The sequence below is a fragment of the Monodon monoceros genome, unplaced genomic scaffold (genome assembly GCF_005190385.1).
Source record: "Monodon monoceros isolate NGI ecotype Baffin Bay Population unplaced genomic scaffold, NGI_Narwhal_1 Super_Scaffold_16, whole genome shotgun sequence".
Taxonomy (NCBI): Eukaryota; Metazoa; Chordata; class Mammalia; order Artiodactyla; family Monodontidae; genus Monodon; species Monodon monoceros.
The window spans coordinates 29,744,306-29,760,837 of NW_021703772.1; the positions used below are offsets into that span (position 1 = coordinate 29,744,306).

Genomic DNA, 16,532 nt, shown 5'->3' on the forward strand with positions numbered 1-16,532 from the left:
CTCTCCGACTTAAAGGGAGTTTTTCTTAGAAAAAGAGGGAAGATTTTTCCAAGACCAAAAAGAGATTTCTCCAGCACTTACAAAAGAGAGATATGGCACTGGCTACAAGCTATTAAACCGTGGGAGCCCTGAATTACTCACCAAGTACATTAGTTCTTAATGCACTTTGGAAACCTATATCTGAACAGTTAAATAGTAAGCCTAACATCCCCCCCAAAAAAAGTGAAATTACATAGTTATTATTCCTGATGGTATGGTTAGTCAGTTACAACTGCTCTTAAGTTTTAGTCCAAAAAAATCATTGAAGAAGGAAAATGAGTCTGGATGTTACCTGAAAACCATCCATTGAACTCTTCAGGATAGATCAAGAAAGTGCTGGCATCAAAACTTGAGGAATAGGATCTGCAGCTTGGAAAAAATCCTGGATTTGGTAATGGAGCACTTTTTGAAGGCTTGGTGCACCACCAACACTTTTGGTGGCACAAAAGACAGTACTGTATGGTAAACCACAGCCATTAACAATTGATTCAAAAAGTGATTTAGAAAAGTTGGAAAGTGAAGAAATTTGGGGAACACCATAACCAATTTTACTTATATTTCCTTTTTTTATGCATGCACAAGATTGATACATAGTAATCTGTATCTGAGTCTGAAACTGTTCTTTCACTAAGTATGAAATAAAATTACTAAGTTACAGGAAACCATTGATGTTAGTTTGGTTGGCTGCATTTTTTTCCAACATGATACTATCATGTAAAATTAGAGGAAGTGCCATCCTGCATCAGATTAGCAGTCCTTCCAGACCAGATTTCTGTCAAGTGGCAATGGGTGCATTTTCGACAGAGTTTAATTATCTTTAAGATGAAACTCTAAAAGTTGTAATTTCCCCCCAATCCTTTATTAATCCACTACAGATCTAAACCCATACATTCAGCAAATATTTATTTAAAGGACCCTAGGAATCAAGGTTAGGATTATATGTATCCCATTCCCTCCTCAGGGAGAAAAATGATCCTATGTATATGTTATTTCATATTCTTTCTTCAAAGGAAGAATAAGAGCTTCTCTTTTATGTCCAGAAATCATTCCAATAATACCTGTATTTTGTGAGCTGTGTAAGCTAACATTAGGCTAATGTCTTAAGGGAGAAGGCTATAGGGAAAACCTAGATCTCATTCCTGAGTCATAAAAAATTTAGATTCCATAGGTTTAGAGTTTGGATTATATTTCCCCCAAGTTCTGTTATTGTGCCTATCTACCTATTCACAAGTCAGATCATTATGAAGGTCTTATCCATTAGCTTGGCATTTTACCTCTTTAAAGGGTATAATGTCATCTTTAAGGGAAAAGAATTCACTCATATGCCCCATTCAACTCACAATTTAAAAATTAATGAGAATGGTCACAAAATACCTCCATTTTATCTTGTTCTTGATTCTTTCCTGTAAGATGTTTCCCATCCTTGACAAAAATTTCATCTAAAAGAAGAAGGAAGGATGAGGAAAAGATAGTAGTGCTAATGTCTTCATCTTTCTGATTGTTGGAACAAGAGGTTCGTGAAAGGGAATGAAAGTTAAAGTATATAGCTTAAAGTTGCAGAGGTATATGGCGGACCGAGGTGAATGGCAGTGTAAATACGGGGAGGAGAGCACAGGGGGAGACAGTGCCCCAACCCCAGCCTTGTTCGAGTCAACTGCATAATGTCTAAAGTTGGCAAATCACTAAATAGCAATATAAGCCTATTTCTAACTAAGCGTACAGACGATCCACCAGAACTAAAGACCAAAAACATTTTTGCTAGTTGCTTCTGCTTGTCAGGAGTGGATGTAGACAAAGGCATGGCACCAGGGCAAGCAGCTACACTTTTAATATCATAACATTTTCCCCCAGATCAATTTAAAATTATGCACAGTGAGATTTAACATCTCTGTTCTAGTCTTCCCACCCTATTCTTCTTTCAGTCTAATCAGATCAACTCTATTCCACTTTTACAGTCTGTGGAAACACCTGTAATACACCTTCATACAAAGACAAAGCTGGGACATGTTTGGCATAGTTCGCAATAATTCTTGACCAGTTTTTACCATACTCTACTCCTTTCTCTTTTTTCTTTCTCTCCTTCCCCTCTTTTGCTTCCGCCTGCACATTTTTTCTTTTCCTTCCTTTTTTCTTGCTAGCAGAAACATAGGTTGTAGCCTTCAAAAACAGTGCTTTCAACTTCTGGTAATGATCAGGACCAAAAATGTTATTAACCTAACACTTGTTCCTTTCTTTTTTTTAAAATAAATGTATTTATTTTTGCTATTCATTGCTGCATGTTGGGTATTCATTGCTGCATGCGGGCTGTCTCTAGTTGTGGCGAGCAGGGACTATTCACTGCGGTGCATGGGCTTCTCTTTGCAGTGGCTTCTCTTGTTGCGGAGCACGGGTTCTAGGCATGCGGGCTTCAGTAGTTGCAGCACTTGGGCTCAGTAGTTGTGGCTCGATGGCTGTAGAACGCGGGCTTAGTAGTTGTGGTGCATGGGCTTAGCTGCTCTGTGGCGTGTGGGATTTTCCCGGATCAGGGATCAAACTCGTGTCCCCTGCACTGGCAGGCGGATTCCTAACCACTGCACCACCAGGGAAGTCCCCTTGTTCCTTTCTTTAGCTCAAAAATCATTGTAAAACTTATGTTCTCTGGAGTTTTAACTTTAAAAAACACAATAATTCCTATTGGCTTTCTGTATGATGAAGTCATCAATATGAGAACTATATTCTTGAGCCTTTTCCCCTAAGCTCCCAGATGTTTTCACTGGTTGACTTGCAACAATATTAGAAGTATTCCATTGGAATACAGTTGCTATAAGGAAGAATTTAGAAGCTGATGTGAATTCCATAGACCCTATTTTTTAAAAATTCACTGGTGACATTTGATTATTTGGAAAGAGATCCAGAATATATTAAGAGAAAAAAGCAAAGTATAATAATTTTGTGTTAGAGAAGGAGAACTAGGAATATAAATATATACAGTAATTGTATTTTCACAAAGAAACTCAAATGAAACTCAGGAAATTAATAAAATCATTTATGGCAGAGCTGAGGTTGTGAGAAATGGGAAAGATGATGGTGAAGAGAGTGAAATTTTTCTCTGGTGCTTATTATGTTTGGTTTATGAGTTATCTGAATTTTTTCTATGTGAAATATTAGCTAAATTAAAATTTAAACTAAAGTAAATTAGACAATGGAGAAATAGAGTTCTGATGATGGACTCTGGAACAGGAGCCCGACTCAAGAGGCTTTTGGAGAAGAGGGTGTAGGGATGAAAACTTTGGCATCCTTGGAAACACCATTTATGGGTATTTGCTCCTAAGTGGATGTCAGAATCTCTTGTACATGACCATACAGTGAATAACAAACTGGAGTCAGAACTGGAGTCATTTTGGTGGTGGTGGTGGTGGTGGTGGTCATTGTTGTCATTGCTGTTGTTTTTCAGAAACTGAGGGGCTGCTTCCCCACCTGAACCTGAGACTGCCAGAACAACTTGTCCAGACCACCAGGGACCTGAGAGCAGAGAGAATATCTGCTGCCTGGCAGCCCTGCGTGGGGCTTTCCAGCATCAAAATAGACGAACCAGGGCTTCCCTGGTGGCGCAGTGGTTGAGAGTCCGCCTGGCGATGCAGGGGACACGTGTTCGTGCCCCGGTCCAGGAAGATCCCACGTGCCGCGGAGCGGCTGGGCCCGTGAGCCATGACCGCTGAGCCTGCGCGTCCGGAGCCTGTGCTCTGCAACGGGAGAGGCCACAACAGTGAGAGGCCCGCGTACTGCAAAAAAAAAAAAAAAAATAGATGAACCAGGGTACAGAGGATTTACCACCTTTCAAAAAGGATTTTGGCTCACTGTTGGAAAGGACCTTGCCGCAGATAGCATCACCCCAGCCCAGGAGTTCACTGCTAAAGAGGACTTAGCGTCCTCCTCAAGCTCTTATGCAGAATTACCCCTTGGACTCAACCCAGCTGTGTCGCTCCACACTTACAGCAGCCTCCCCTACTCCTCCCCTAAACGCCTCCGGGACCATTTACAGCAATATCACCCACGGGGTGTCTACCTTCCAGAGCTAGCAGCTTACTTCCCCCGGGATCCTGCTATATTCTACCCTGCCTGGTAAACTGTAAGTAACAAACCTTTCAAACTTTTGCTAATTTTACTGATAGGTATGTTAGTGATCCATTGCCTGCTTGTTTGCCTCGTAAAATACTGTAATAATGTAGTTCCCTACTGTTATATTTATTTTATTATACTTCATTTTATTGTGGTAAGAACATTTAATGAGATCCACCCTCTTAACCGAGAGTCAGGTATACAATACTGCATTTTTATCTGTAGGCACAGTGTTGCACAGCAGGTTTCTAGAACGTGTTCATTTTTCGTATCTACTATGACTAAGGTATCATCCTTACCGCCAAGCCTCTAAGAAATGCTCGAGTGCCACAGGGTCAATTGTATTAACTGTACTATCTTATTTAATGTACTCCTAATTCTCTGGCATTTGGAGCCTGTGGACACTGGGAACCCACTCTCCAGGATTAACTACATCCAAGAGATAACAAGCAACTTGCCCGCCAGCAAAACTTTGATATACAAGCAAACCAATTCAGAGTCCATACCCCCTGCCCAGGCGGATCCTTTTATCAGACCTCTGGAGTCCAGGACTCTATCCCCTGCCCTAATCACTGCAGGGCCAGGTGTGAGACTACTGGAGACCAACCTTATGGTCCAGGGTTCCTAGTAACTGTTCAAACTCTCCAATCATAGTTCCTGCTCTTGTTTATCTTGCCCATTCCCTCTGGAGAAAACCTCCAGAAAGGACCCTACCCCCCGCCCCCGTTCACCTCTCTCTTCCCGCTGATCCTGCAGACTGTCTTCCCTGGTGGCCCTCCTGTTTCTAGGGGACTGTGAAATTAGTACAGGACTTCTTCCTCCTCACAATTATTTTCGCCGCGCATGTGTCTTACTACTTATGCTCAAAACAAATCCAGGGGGCTTCCCTGGTGGCGCAGTGGTTGGGAGTCCGCCTGCCGATGCAGGGGACGGGGGTTCGTGCCCAGGTCCGGGAGGATCCCACATGCCGCGGAGCGGCTGGGCCCCTGAGCCATGGCCGCTGAGCCTGCACGTCCGGAGCCTACGCTCCGCAACGGGAGAGGCCACAACAGTGAGAGGCCCGCATACCGCAAAAAAAAAACAACAAAAAAAACCAAATCCAGGGTAGGTTTTTAGAACAACTGGCACTGCATGGCAGAGTGGTTTCACCAGACGGAGATGATAGGTCCTTGGACTGCTTGGCGCATCAGTGGGACCCAACGGCAGCAACCACTGCCTAAAGGGCACCGCTGGTGCTTGGCTAGCTTGCTGCTTGATGGCTACTGCATTGCGTTGCTTTTTGTCGGGTGTTAGTAGTGTGATTCCCCAGCCTAAAATTGTTTAAGTGGCAAGACATGTCTTATTCAGGAACATAGCAGTAGTACGGGGACTTCTCTAATGGGAAGTGGAGAAGTCCTTAAACCCTTCAAAAAAAAATTGAGTGTGAGGGGCTTCCCTGGTGGCGCAGTGGTTGAGAGTCCACCTGCCGATGCAGGGGACGCGGGTTCGTGCCCCGGTCCGGGAGGATCCCACGTGCGCGGAGCGGCTGGGCCCGTGGGCCATGGCCGCTTGGCCTGCGCGTCCAGAGCCTGTGCTCCGCAGCGGGAGAGGCCACAGCAGTGAGAGTCCCGCGTATGCAAAAAAAAAAAATTGAGTGTGAGTAGGTACAACCATTCTAGAAAACACAATGGAGTTTCTATAAAAAATAAAAAACAGAACTAACATATGATCCAGCAATCCCACTTCTGGGTGTATATCCAGAGGAAATGATATCTCACAAAGTCATGGCAGCATTATTTACAGTAGCCAAGATATGGAAACAACCTAAGTGTCCATCGATGGATGAATGGATAAGCAAAATGTGGTGTATAGATAATACAATAGAATATTATTCAGGGTTTAAAAAAAAGTAAGTACTGGGGCTTCCCTGGTGGCGCAGTGGTTGAGAGTCTACCTGCCGATGCAGGGGACACAGGTTTGTGCCCCGGTCCGGGAAGATCCCACATGCCACGGAGCGGCTGGGCCCGTGAGCCATGGCCGCTGAGCCTGTGCGTCCGGAGCCTGTGCTCCACAACGGGAGAGGCCACAACAGTGAGAGGCCCGCGTACCGCAAAAAAAAAAGTAAGTACTGTTATGTGCTGCAACGTGGATGAACCTTAAGGACATTATGCTACGGAAATAAGCCAGACACAGAAAGGCAAACACTGTGTGATTTACTTTTCCGTGGAATCTAAAAAAGTCTAGTTCATAGGAGCAGAGAGTAGAACAGTGGTTGCCAGAGGCCGAGGGTGGGAGAAATGGGGAGATGCTGGTAAAAGAGTACAACTCTGTCTCCTTGCATGGCCCTGGAATAAACCTTTCTCTGCTCCAAACTCTGACATTTCGGTTTGTTGGCCTCACTGTGCATCCGTCACACGAACTTGCACTAATAGTGAGTCACGGGGAGGTTTGTGTAGAGAAGCAAAGAAAGGCTGGGAGGCTTCCCTGGTGGCGCAGTGGTTGGGAGTCCACCTGCCGATGCAGGGGACGCGGGTTCATGCCCCGGTCCGGGGGGATCCCACGTGCCGCGGAGCGGCTGAGCCCGTGGGCCATGGCCTCTGGGCCTGCGCGTCCGGAGCCTGTGCTCCGCAGCGGGAGAGGCCGCAGCAGTGAGAGGCCCGCGTACTGCAAAAAAAAAAAAAAAAGAAAAGAAGGGCTGGGAAGCTAAAGGGATGAGGGCAGATTCAGCGTGGCAACTACAGTGCTGCAGGATGACAGTTCAGCAGGCCTCAAGCAATTGGTGGACCGTGGGCAGGGCACCTCGTGGACCGTGGGCATCTGGTGTACCGTGAGCATCTCGTGGACCGTGGGCAGGGCACCTCGTGGACCGTGGGCTTCTCGTGGGCCGTGGGCACCTGGTGGACTGTGGGCAGTGCACCTCGTGGACCGTGGGCAAGGCACCTCGTGGACTGTGGGCATCTGGTGGACCGTGGGCAGGGCACCTCGTGGGCCGTGGGCATCTCGTGGACCGTGGGCAGGGCATCTCATGGACCGTGGGCATCTCGTGCACCGTGGGCAGGGCACCTCGTGGACCGTGGGCACCCGGTGGACCGCGGGCACCTGGCGAACCATGGGGAATTGGCAGGACTCGGGCAACTGGCACACCGTAGTTCAACAGCAGGCTGTACTCTTTTTGCCCAAAAGGGTAGCTAATGAGTTTTGGGTGAGTCTGCAGGTGCCAGACCCCCCCTCCCCCAACAGAGACCCCAAACTCAATTTCTTAGACCCCCAGGACTCAAAGAAGAGAAGGATACAGCCAGTCTCACAGGCAGACCCACCTCGGGCTAAGAGAGCCATTTGCAAAACAGTAAGGGGCATTTGAGCCTCCTTTGGAATTCGGTTGGCTTTTGAGTTTTTTCTTCTTAAAGAAACAGGGTGTCCCCAACAGGCTTTAAGGAGCTTCCCTAGGGATAAAATTTACCAAGGCCATCTTGGAGAGGCTTTGCAGTTGTTACTACTCTTGCCCCTTTGCTCCAGGTGGGAAATGAAGAGCATACCCAGACCTTTAGGTCCCTGAGACCCGGAGAGTAGTCACACGCCATTTCAAGCATCAGAGATCTGAGCAAATGCTGGGAAACCTGGGAAATCATGGTGAAATGTGGTCACAAATCATGGTCTGGCAGGCGTGGGGCAGGGAGGCCAGAGGAACCTCAGAGAACCTCAGCATCTGAGCAGGATTGCGGTGCTGGGTACTGCCTGACCGCGGGCTACTGGCGAACCACCGCCCGAAGGAAGTTGCCTCTCAGAGTCCAGCAAATTCTGCAATCCATATTTAGAGCCAGCAGCATACAATTCCTCTTCACTTCCTAGCTACTGGCAGCCCAGTCCTGTACTTGGGCTCAGGGATCTTGGCGATCTTGGGGGAACCCTAAAGGGGCCAAACTTTATCAGGAATCCCAAAGCTTAATTCCAGGGTTGAAAAAAGGCGAGCTGTGCTCTCTTTGACCAAGGAGTGAGTCCATTCTCATTCTTTGGGGGGCTTTGTCCGTCCTAGTGCTCTGGCCTCTGGTAGACAGAGTCATCACGAAGCAGCAGGAGGGCAGTAGGTAAAAAAGGAATATGGTAATTCTTTTGGCTCTTTGGTCTTTTCCTACCCCGTGGGTCTTCTCTTAAAGGGGCAGAAGATCTCCAGCCAGGCTTAAAGGGCAGTTTAAGTTTGAAACACCGAGTTCAGCCTGGGAGCAGTGGAGGGCAGCGGGGTGTGTGTGTCTGCGTATGAGTGTGTGCACGCGCGCGCGCACGCACGCACGCAGGTATTCATTCTACTCTCTCTCTGATGGGGACCCACCCAGTGGGAGCCACAGACTTTTGGAGTGACACTAAGGCGTTCTGAAACTGAGCAGGACCCTGTGGGGCCCTCCAGGGTACAAAAGCCTTTCCATGTCCCCCGTTCCCTGTTTGTAGAGAAAGGCTGGAGTCTCCTAGACTTTCCCTGATTTTCAAAGTGTAGATTCAAGAAGTTACTAATTAGGGAAGTGAAGGAATGCAAAAACAAAGGAAAAGCAGTCCAGAAACAAGTGTAGCAATAAAACAGAGTCCTAATTCCTCCTCGAGGGGCAGACATGGCAATCTGACACTTATCTTTGAGTTGTTCTGCAGGAACTAAGCCCCCCACCCAGGTGGAGGATGTTTATTATATGCTGAGACCCCAGACTGGTAGGACCCAGAAGGCTGATGATTGAGATTCCTGGAACACCACTGTTACCTTACCACCAACCAGTCAGTCATGCACCCTGCAGCCATCACCCCAAATTTTGCCCTTAAAAACTTCCCTGAAAACCATTGGAGAGTTTGGGTCTTTTTTTTTTTTTTTTTTTTTTTTTTTTGCGGTACACGGGCCTCTCACCGCTGTGGCCTCTCCCGTTGCGGAGCACAGGCTCCGGATGCGCAGGCCCAGTGGCCGTGGCTCACGGGGCCAGATGCTCCGCGGCATGCGGGATCCCCCCAGACCGGGGCATGAACCCGCGTCCCCTGCATCGGCAGGCGGACTCCCAACCACTGCGCCACCAGGGAAGCCCGAGAGTTTGGGTCTTTTGATCACGAGCTGCCTGTCTCTTTGCTTCACCCTGGAATAAACCATTGTCTTCTCAAAAAAAAAAAAAAAAAAAAAAAAAAAAAGATGAGTATGTTCTGAGGGTCTAAAGTACAACACGGTGACTATAGTTAATACTGTATTTTGCTGCGTGCAGGCTTTCTCTAGTTGCGGCGAATGGGGGCTGCTCTTCATAGCGGTGCACAGGCTTTTCATTGCGGTGGCTTCTCTTGTTGCAGAGCACAGACTCTAGGCGCGCAGGCTTCAGTACTTGTGGCACACGGGCTCAGTAGTTGTGGCACATGGGCTCTAGAGCGCAGGCTCAGTAGTTGTGGCGCACGGGCTTTTTTGCTCCGTGGCATGTGGGATCTTCCCAGACCAGGGATTGAACCGTGTCCCCTGCATTGGCAGGTGGATTCTTAACCACTGTGCTGCCAGGGAAGTCCCTGTATTTTGTTCTTGAAATTTACTAAAAGAGTAGATTGTAAGTGTTGTCAGCACACATACACAAACACAAGTAACTATGCGAGGGAATGATCGTGTTAATTAGCTTGGTTGGGTAATCATTTCACAATGTATGTGTATATCAAATTATAGAGCTGTACACTTTAAGTATATTCAATTTCTATTTGTCAGTGATACCTGTACAAAGCCGGGGTCAAGGGTAAGTGTCTGGGACTCATTGCCCGGGGGAACTCTACATATGTGTCCCGGTTGGTGAGCACCCAGCGTCCAGGATAGAGCACCTGGGGGTATATAGGGAATTGAACTCATCAGTTTCGGGAAAAGGTCGTCTGAGGGGATGAGGAGTGACTCCCGTCCTAGTGAGAGTTGAGTCTGATAGGCAATGGGGCCATCTGAGTCATTTAGATGAAAGTGCCTGTGTCCAGAACGTTCTGTGCTTCTGGGGCACCCAGTAAACCACGTCCCATTTTTCTCTGCGCTTTGCTGTATCCACATCCAGCCTGTTTCACGGAGTACGGGGAGAGTGCACCACCGGATGCCATCTCAAGGGTCTCAGACCATTCCTGGGGTCCAGGTGTGGGTCTCCTTCTCAGGAAATCGTGGCCCACTGAACATGGCTGTTCAGGTCTAAAACATCACCACTGTGGGAATTCCCTGGCGGTCCAGTGGTTAGGTTTTCACGCTTCCACTGCAGGGGGCACCAGTTCGATCCCTGGTCGGCGAACTAAGATCCCACGTGCCGCAAGCCTCGGCCAAAAGAAGAATAGAATAGAATAGAATAGAATAGATCGCCACTGTTGTCTGCCTTGCTACTATCGTGATTTGTCCCCCAAACCAATGGGATTTCGGGGGTCACATCATTGGAGACCAACAGCTCAATGGTTAATGAAAAGGGGGGAAGGAGCAACTGGTTCCAGTTATCCCCAAAAGTCCCCAAGAGGTGGACCAATTCATAAAAGATTATATGAAAGAAAGGACTACAATCTGTAAAAATACTAAATCGCTATTCGATACACCTGAAACTAACATACAATAATATTGTAAATCCACTATACTTCAATTTTTAAAAATACTGTTAAACGGTAACCATCTGTATTCAGTTGAACCAAATGTTAAATACTGAGGTGATATACGGTATTCAAGAGAAATAGGACACCACTTCTTGGCAAAAAGAAAACTATGTGCATAAAATTGAATATTACATTCTATCAGTTCACGTTCTTTGCAGGTCATCAATTGACCTCTTGTCAAAACTAATCAATTATGAACCAAAAAAAAAAGAACAGAGAGAGATTACACAGCACCTAATCAATGTATGTGTGCTATCAAGTGCTGACACATTTTTTTTTCTTTATTTGTCTGTGCTGCAAGGCTTGCAGGATCTTCGTTCCCCGACCAGAGATCGAACCCGGCCCACAGCAGTGAAAGCGCTGAGACCTAGCCACTGCACCGCCAGGGAATTCCCAGTGCTGCCATTTATTAGCGTGCAAAAGCATTGGAAAGATAAAACTGATGCTACTAGGGGAGTTCCCTGGTGACTTAGTGGTTGGGATTCGGGGCTCTCGCTACCATGGCCCAGTCCCTGCAAGGCTGCTGCTCAGAGCAGGCAGAGGGACTCACTGACTGTGTGTGTGGTGAACACCCGATGGAGGGAAATGGTGGGGGAGAGGAGGAGATAGAGACTGAGGAACTTTCCTAGATTAGAGAGAATTCAAACTATCCTTAAGGATTTATATCAAAGACAGAAAATAAGGGGGTGACAAATGCCATTTGCAGCAACACGGATGGACCTAGAGATTGTCATATTGAGTGAAGTAAGTCACACAGAGGAGGATAAGAATAAGGATAAGGGTATTGCTTATATGTGGAATCTAAAAAAATGGTACAAATGAACTTATTTACAAAACAGAAATAGACGCAGAAAACAATCTTATGGTTACCAGGGGGGAAAGGAAGGGAGGGATAAATTGGGAGATTGGGACTGACATATACACACTACTATATATAAAATAGATAACTAATAAGGACCACAGGGAACTCTACTCAATACTCTGTAATGACCTATATGGGAAAAGAATCTAAAAGATAGTGTATGTATGTATATGTATAACATTCACTTTGCCGTACAGCAGCAGCTAACACAACATTGTAAATCAGTTATAGTCCAATAAAATTTTTTAAAATTTTATTTATTTATTTATTTGGCTGTGTCAGGTCTCCGTTGCAGCACGAGGGATCTCTGTCACACGGGATCTTCGTTGGGGCACGCAGGATCTTTGTCACGTGGGATCTTTCCTTGCCGCACGCGGGATCTTCCTTGCAGCACGCGGGCTTCTCTCTAGTTGTGGTGCACGGGCTTAGTTGCCCCGCGGCATGTGGGATCTTAGTTCCCCGACCAGGGATCGAACCGATTCCCTGCATTGGAAGGCGGATTCTTTACCACTGGACCACCGGGGAGGTCCCCAATAAAAAATTTTTTTAAGTAAAAGAAAATAAAAGAGCGACTAATGTCAAGGGGTCTCTAACATGGTCTCCGAGCTACGGCTCACTGCCTGGGAGAAGCCGGCATGGCCCGCATCCCAAGGTTCATGAGGTACTAAGATCCTCAGACTCTCCACGATCAGGTTTTACACAGCTGGGAAACAACCCTAAAGCTAAAGAGCTATTCAAACTCTCCAGTGATAGGTTGTTTGTTGTCGTTTTTATGAGAGAGCTGTCATCCTCCAATCGTTCAGTTTAGTTTGACTAATATCGTCTCCATTCGTTTTTACATTTTCCAGTGTATCTTTTCTTTACTTTTGAAATTGGTGTTTTCAATGCGCAGTTTGATGTTGCCATCCTCTGACACCAAGGATTACAGTAGAATATATAAAATATATATATACACTTTATTCAGTGAATCTTTCCAGGTCCTAAAGACCGAAGGCACAGCAAGCAGGCACGACGCACGGGGCCGTGTGGAAAATCGCTGACCTCGTCAGAAGACAGAAGACAGGAGCGCAGGGGGAGTTTAGGTCCAAGCTTTTACTGGGTTTTTTGTTTGTTTGTTTGTTTTTTGCAGCATGTTACCCTTGCTTACATTGTGTATGATCAGGCCTCATAAGATGGCTGCTCTGTTGCTCTCTGTACATCCCCTGCTGGACCTGGCCCTGCCTCACCCTTACCTAGGTGTATGATTACCTCCCCATCCTAAGCTGAAAGTTTTTTTTCCCCTGTTTTAAGGTGATTTTATTAAATTGGCTTGGACATACTGAAGATCAAATAATATTTTCTGAAGATAAAAACTATAGACTTTAGGGGCTTCCCTGGTGGCACAGTGGTTAAGAATCTGCCTGCCAGTGCAGCGGGCCACGGATTCAAGCCCTGGCCCGGGAAGATCCCACATGCCGCGGAGCAGCTAAGCCCGTGCGCCAAAACTGCTGAGCCTGCGCTCTAGAGCCCGCGAGCCACAACTACTGAAACCTGGGCGCCTAGAGCCCACGCTCTGCAACAAGAGAAGCCACGACAATGAGAAGCCCGCGCACCGCAGCGAAGAGTAACCCCCACTCGCCGCAACTGGAGAAAGCCTCCGCACAGCAGTGAAGACCCAACACGGCCAAAAATAAATAAATAAATAAATTAGTAGCTTCTAAAGTGTTAGTCACAGCATGATGGTTAAGCAACAGCATGATAAAATAATTCAGCTACGTAGAAACAGAACTCTGGGACTAGCTGGAAACTCGGAAATCATTTAGCCTATTAGCCTCATTTTGTAAGTGAGAAAACTAGGCTCAAAGATTAAATGATTTGCTCAAGCTCACCTAATAATATTAAAGCTAAAGTAATCAAGCTAGAAATCAAACCAATTTTTCCTAAAACTAAAATCCTATCATTGATATTCCGACTGGCTCTCTATCAACTAAAAGTCTAGATTTTCCTATAATGTTCCACACTACAGTGGCATGAAAAAGCGTTAAGACACTACAGTAAATCTTAGTCAACGAATTCAGGCCCGAAAGGGGCTTTATCAAATAACTGAGCCAGCTCCCTCTTTGTGAAAAGGAGGAAATGTGTGGGAAATGACTTCCCAATGGCTTGTTAACAGAGATGTCTGGATTAAAATTCAGATAGTAGCAAATTTACCCCCAAATCCCATCTCTAGTTTCATGGCTCACCCACTAAGTTATGTGCTCCTTTTACATCTCCTTTATACGTTGAGGTTTTAGTTATAAACTCACTCAGTATTATTCCTATTCTTAGTATTCTTATTATTCTTATTACTATTATTTTTGGCCGCACTGCGCGGCTTTCAGAATATTAGTTCCTGACCAGGGATCGAACCCATGCCCCCTGCAGTGGAAGCGGGGAGTCCTAACCACTGGACCGCTAATATTATTATTGATTATAAACTGACATTTCCTTCCACGTGAACTGTGTAACTCATTAACACAGAACTTTCTTTTAGATCCTGAGCTGTCAACGTTCCAAGGGGCTCCCAAGGTGCAAACCTTTGCGTTTTTAAGCCTCTGGAATCTTCCGCTTGCAGAATAATGTCGTACTTCTCACTTGTAAAAAGACGACTACAGGGTGTAGCAGAGGGTGAGATACTGCATGATGGTCTCGGTCCCCTGGAGCCCCCCCCTTGCTGAGTCACTATGACATTCTGTCTGCTGCACATCAGACAGGAGCCCCCCACAGGAAGCAAGCTCCTTGGGTCCAGGTATGGCAGTCCTTCCTTGTGAGGATTCCCTACACAGGTATTCCTCCAGTCTCTTTTTTTTGTCTTGAGGATGGAGCTCTTATCTTCCAGAGAGATGTGTCTCTTGATTTGTAGATCTGGGTGAGAATCCAGCCCTTGTTATGGTCAAACAATGGAGGCGACCAGCAGCTCTGCGCTGGGTGTGCGAAGGGGTCCTCGTGCTTGAGTAGGATGCTTGTCTGGCTCTGCTGGGATATTAGGTGCCTCCAGGTAAGGAGCTAAAGTGCCCCAGGCTGTGGACTCGCACACCCACCCTCCCTCTCCTCACGGGACACCCTGTAGGTGCGCTTCCCAGCCTCGTGCCTCCAGGCATCTCTCTAAGCTAAAAGGTTGTTTGTTAGTTTCTTTTACCTTAATCAGCAGAACTTTATCCCCTCACAGTTCTGGAGGCTGGAAGGCCCAAATGAAGGTATTGAGAGTGTTCATTTCTTCTGAGTCCTCTTTCCTTGGTTCGGAGACAGAAGCCTTCTCACCGCGTCCTCACATAGTCTTCCCTCTGTTTATGTTGACTGTTTCCCTGTTTCCTCTTTTTATAAGGACACCAGTCATATTGGGTTAAGGCCCATCCATATGCCTTCGTTTTAACCTAATTACCCCTTTAAAGGTCCTGTCTCCAAATGCAGTCACGTTCTGATGAATTTGGGGGATTCAGTTCAGTCCATAACAAGGACTAACTGAATTTGTTCCTTTACATTATCTTTGGGGAGTTTGTTTGTTTCACTGTGTTAATTTTTTTTATTGAAGTGTAATTGATTTACAATGTTGTGTTAGCTAAGCTGAAAATTTCATCAATAACTGCCCACGTGATTGGCCCAATCCCCAGCTAACGATTGTTCTAGCCCTCGGACCAGAATGGCTCCAATCTGTTCGGTCATCAGCAGGAAACAGCGGCCCTCTCAACAGTTGCTAACCCAAAATGCTGTGGGGGAATGCGTTCCATCAGTCCCCTCGCAACCAAGGAGCCCCTCTGACGTCATGCCCCCCATAAGTGATCACCTCCTCCTCCCGTGTGTAGCAAAGCCTGCTGCGCTTTCCTACCTGCCGAACTCAGTGGAGCGTCCCTCCAGGACCTTTGCCTCTGACTTGTAAGATTCCCTGTCGGATAAATCGTTGATATCTCTGACTCTGACCCTGAGTTCTTTCTTCAATCTCAAGACTGGGAAGTTGCAAGTATTGCGGGACTGCGGGTCGAAGCTTCACACCTTGCTTTGCCCATTCTTTTTTTTTTTTTTTTGCGGTACACGGGCCTTTCACTGCTGTGGCCCCTTCCGTTGCGGAGCGCAGGCTCAGCGGCCATGGCTCACGGGCCCAGCCGCTCTGCGGCATGTGGGATCTTCCCGGACCGGGGCATGAACTCGTGTCCCCTGCATCGGCAGGCGGACTCTCAACCACTGCGCCACCAGGGAAGCCCGCTTTGCCCATTCTTTCCCAAGAAAACCTCCATAAAGGCTCCAACCCACTCGATGTCCCCCTGCCTCTGCACCCGGTCCCTGCCTGCTGACCTTGCCTGCTACCTCCCCAGGTGGTCCTGCATGAGCAGCTGTGGGAGACTATGGTGTCATAAATATATTCTTCCTTCATGGAAATCATTTTCATATCTGTGTGTCTTTCTACCTCGGTTCAAAATAAGTCCAGGGTAGGTTTTTGAACTATTGGTATTTCGTCTTACCACCCGGGGCGCTGGACTCTAGCCTCCTTCAGAGTGATAAGAACCTCTCCAAGAAGGTGTCTTTCCCTCTGTTGTCCTGTGCGGTGTAATGTACAAAATAACTTGTGGTGCTGATCAGGGGTCTTGGCCCCTTGACATATACACTGTAAAATGGGGTTGTATGTACATGTGTCTCACGTGAACCTATCAGCGAGTATAGCTGCCACTTTTGAATTCTCTCTAAGATTGTCCTGAATTTTGCCACTTTGAAATAATGTGCTGAATAATCTCAGCAACCAAAAATCATTATCTGGGAGGATCTCTTGTGACTGAGCTGATTTATTCTGATTCATTGTATCATTTTTAGCAGATCTTATACCCAGCTAGAAAATGAAATAGAAAGAGAAATAGCCTTTCCTTTAAAAATGCTGGAGTGCGGCCATTCCTCGTAGAAGAGGCAGGATGATCAGACCTTGAGTATTTGAGGCAGTATT

At 46.6% G+C, this 16,532-nt stretch overlaps 1 protein-coding gene across 1 annotated transcript in view; it reads left to right on the forward strand.

The window, feature by feature from the left end:
* Positions 1–16,532, forward strand: part of GPR1 (G protein-coupled receptor 1) — an 81,029-nt gene that overhangs the window by 1,597 nt on the left and 62,900 nt on the right. Inside the window, exon 2 of the mRNA XM_029224546.1 lies at positions 3,473–4,147. The gene's annotated coding sequence lies outside the window, so the exon portion shown is untranslated. The remainder of the gene's footprint in view (positions 1–3,472; positions 4,148–16,532) is intronic.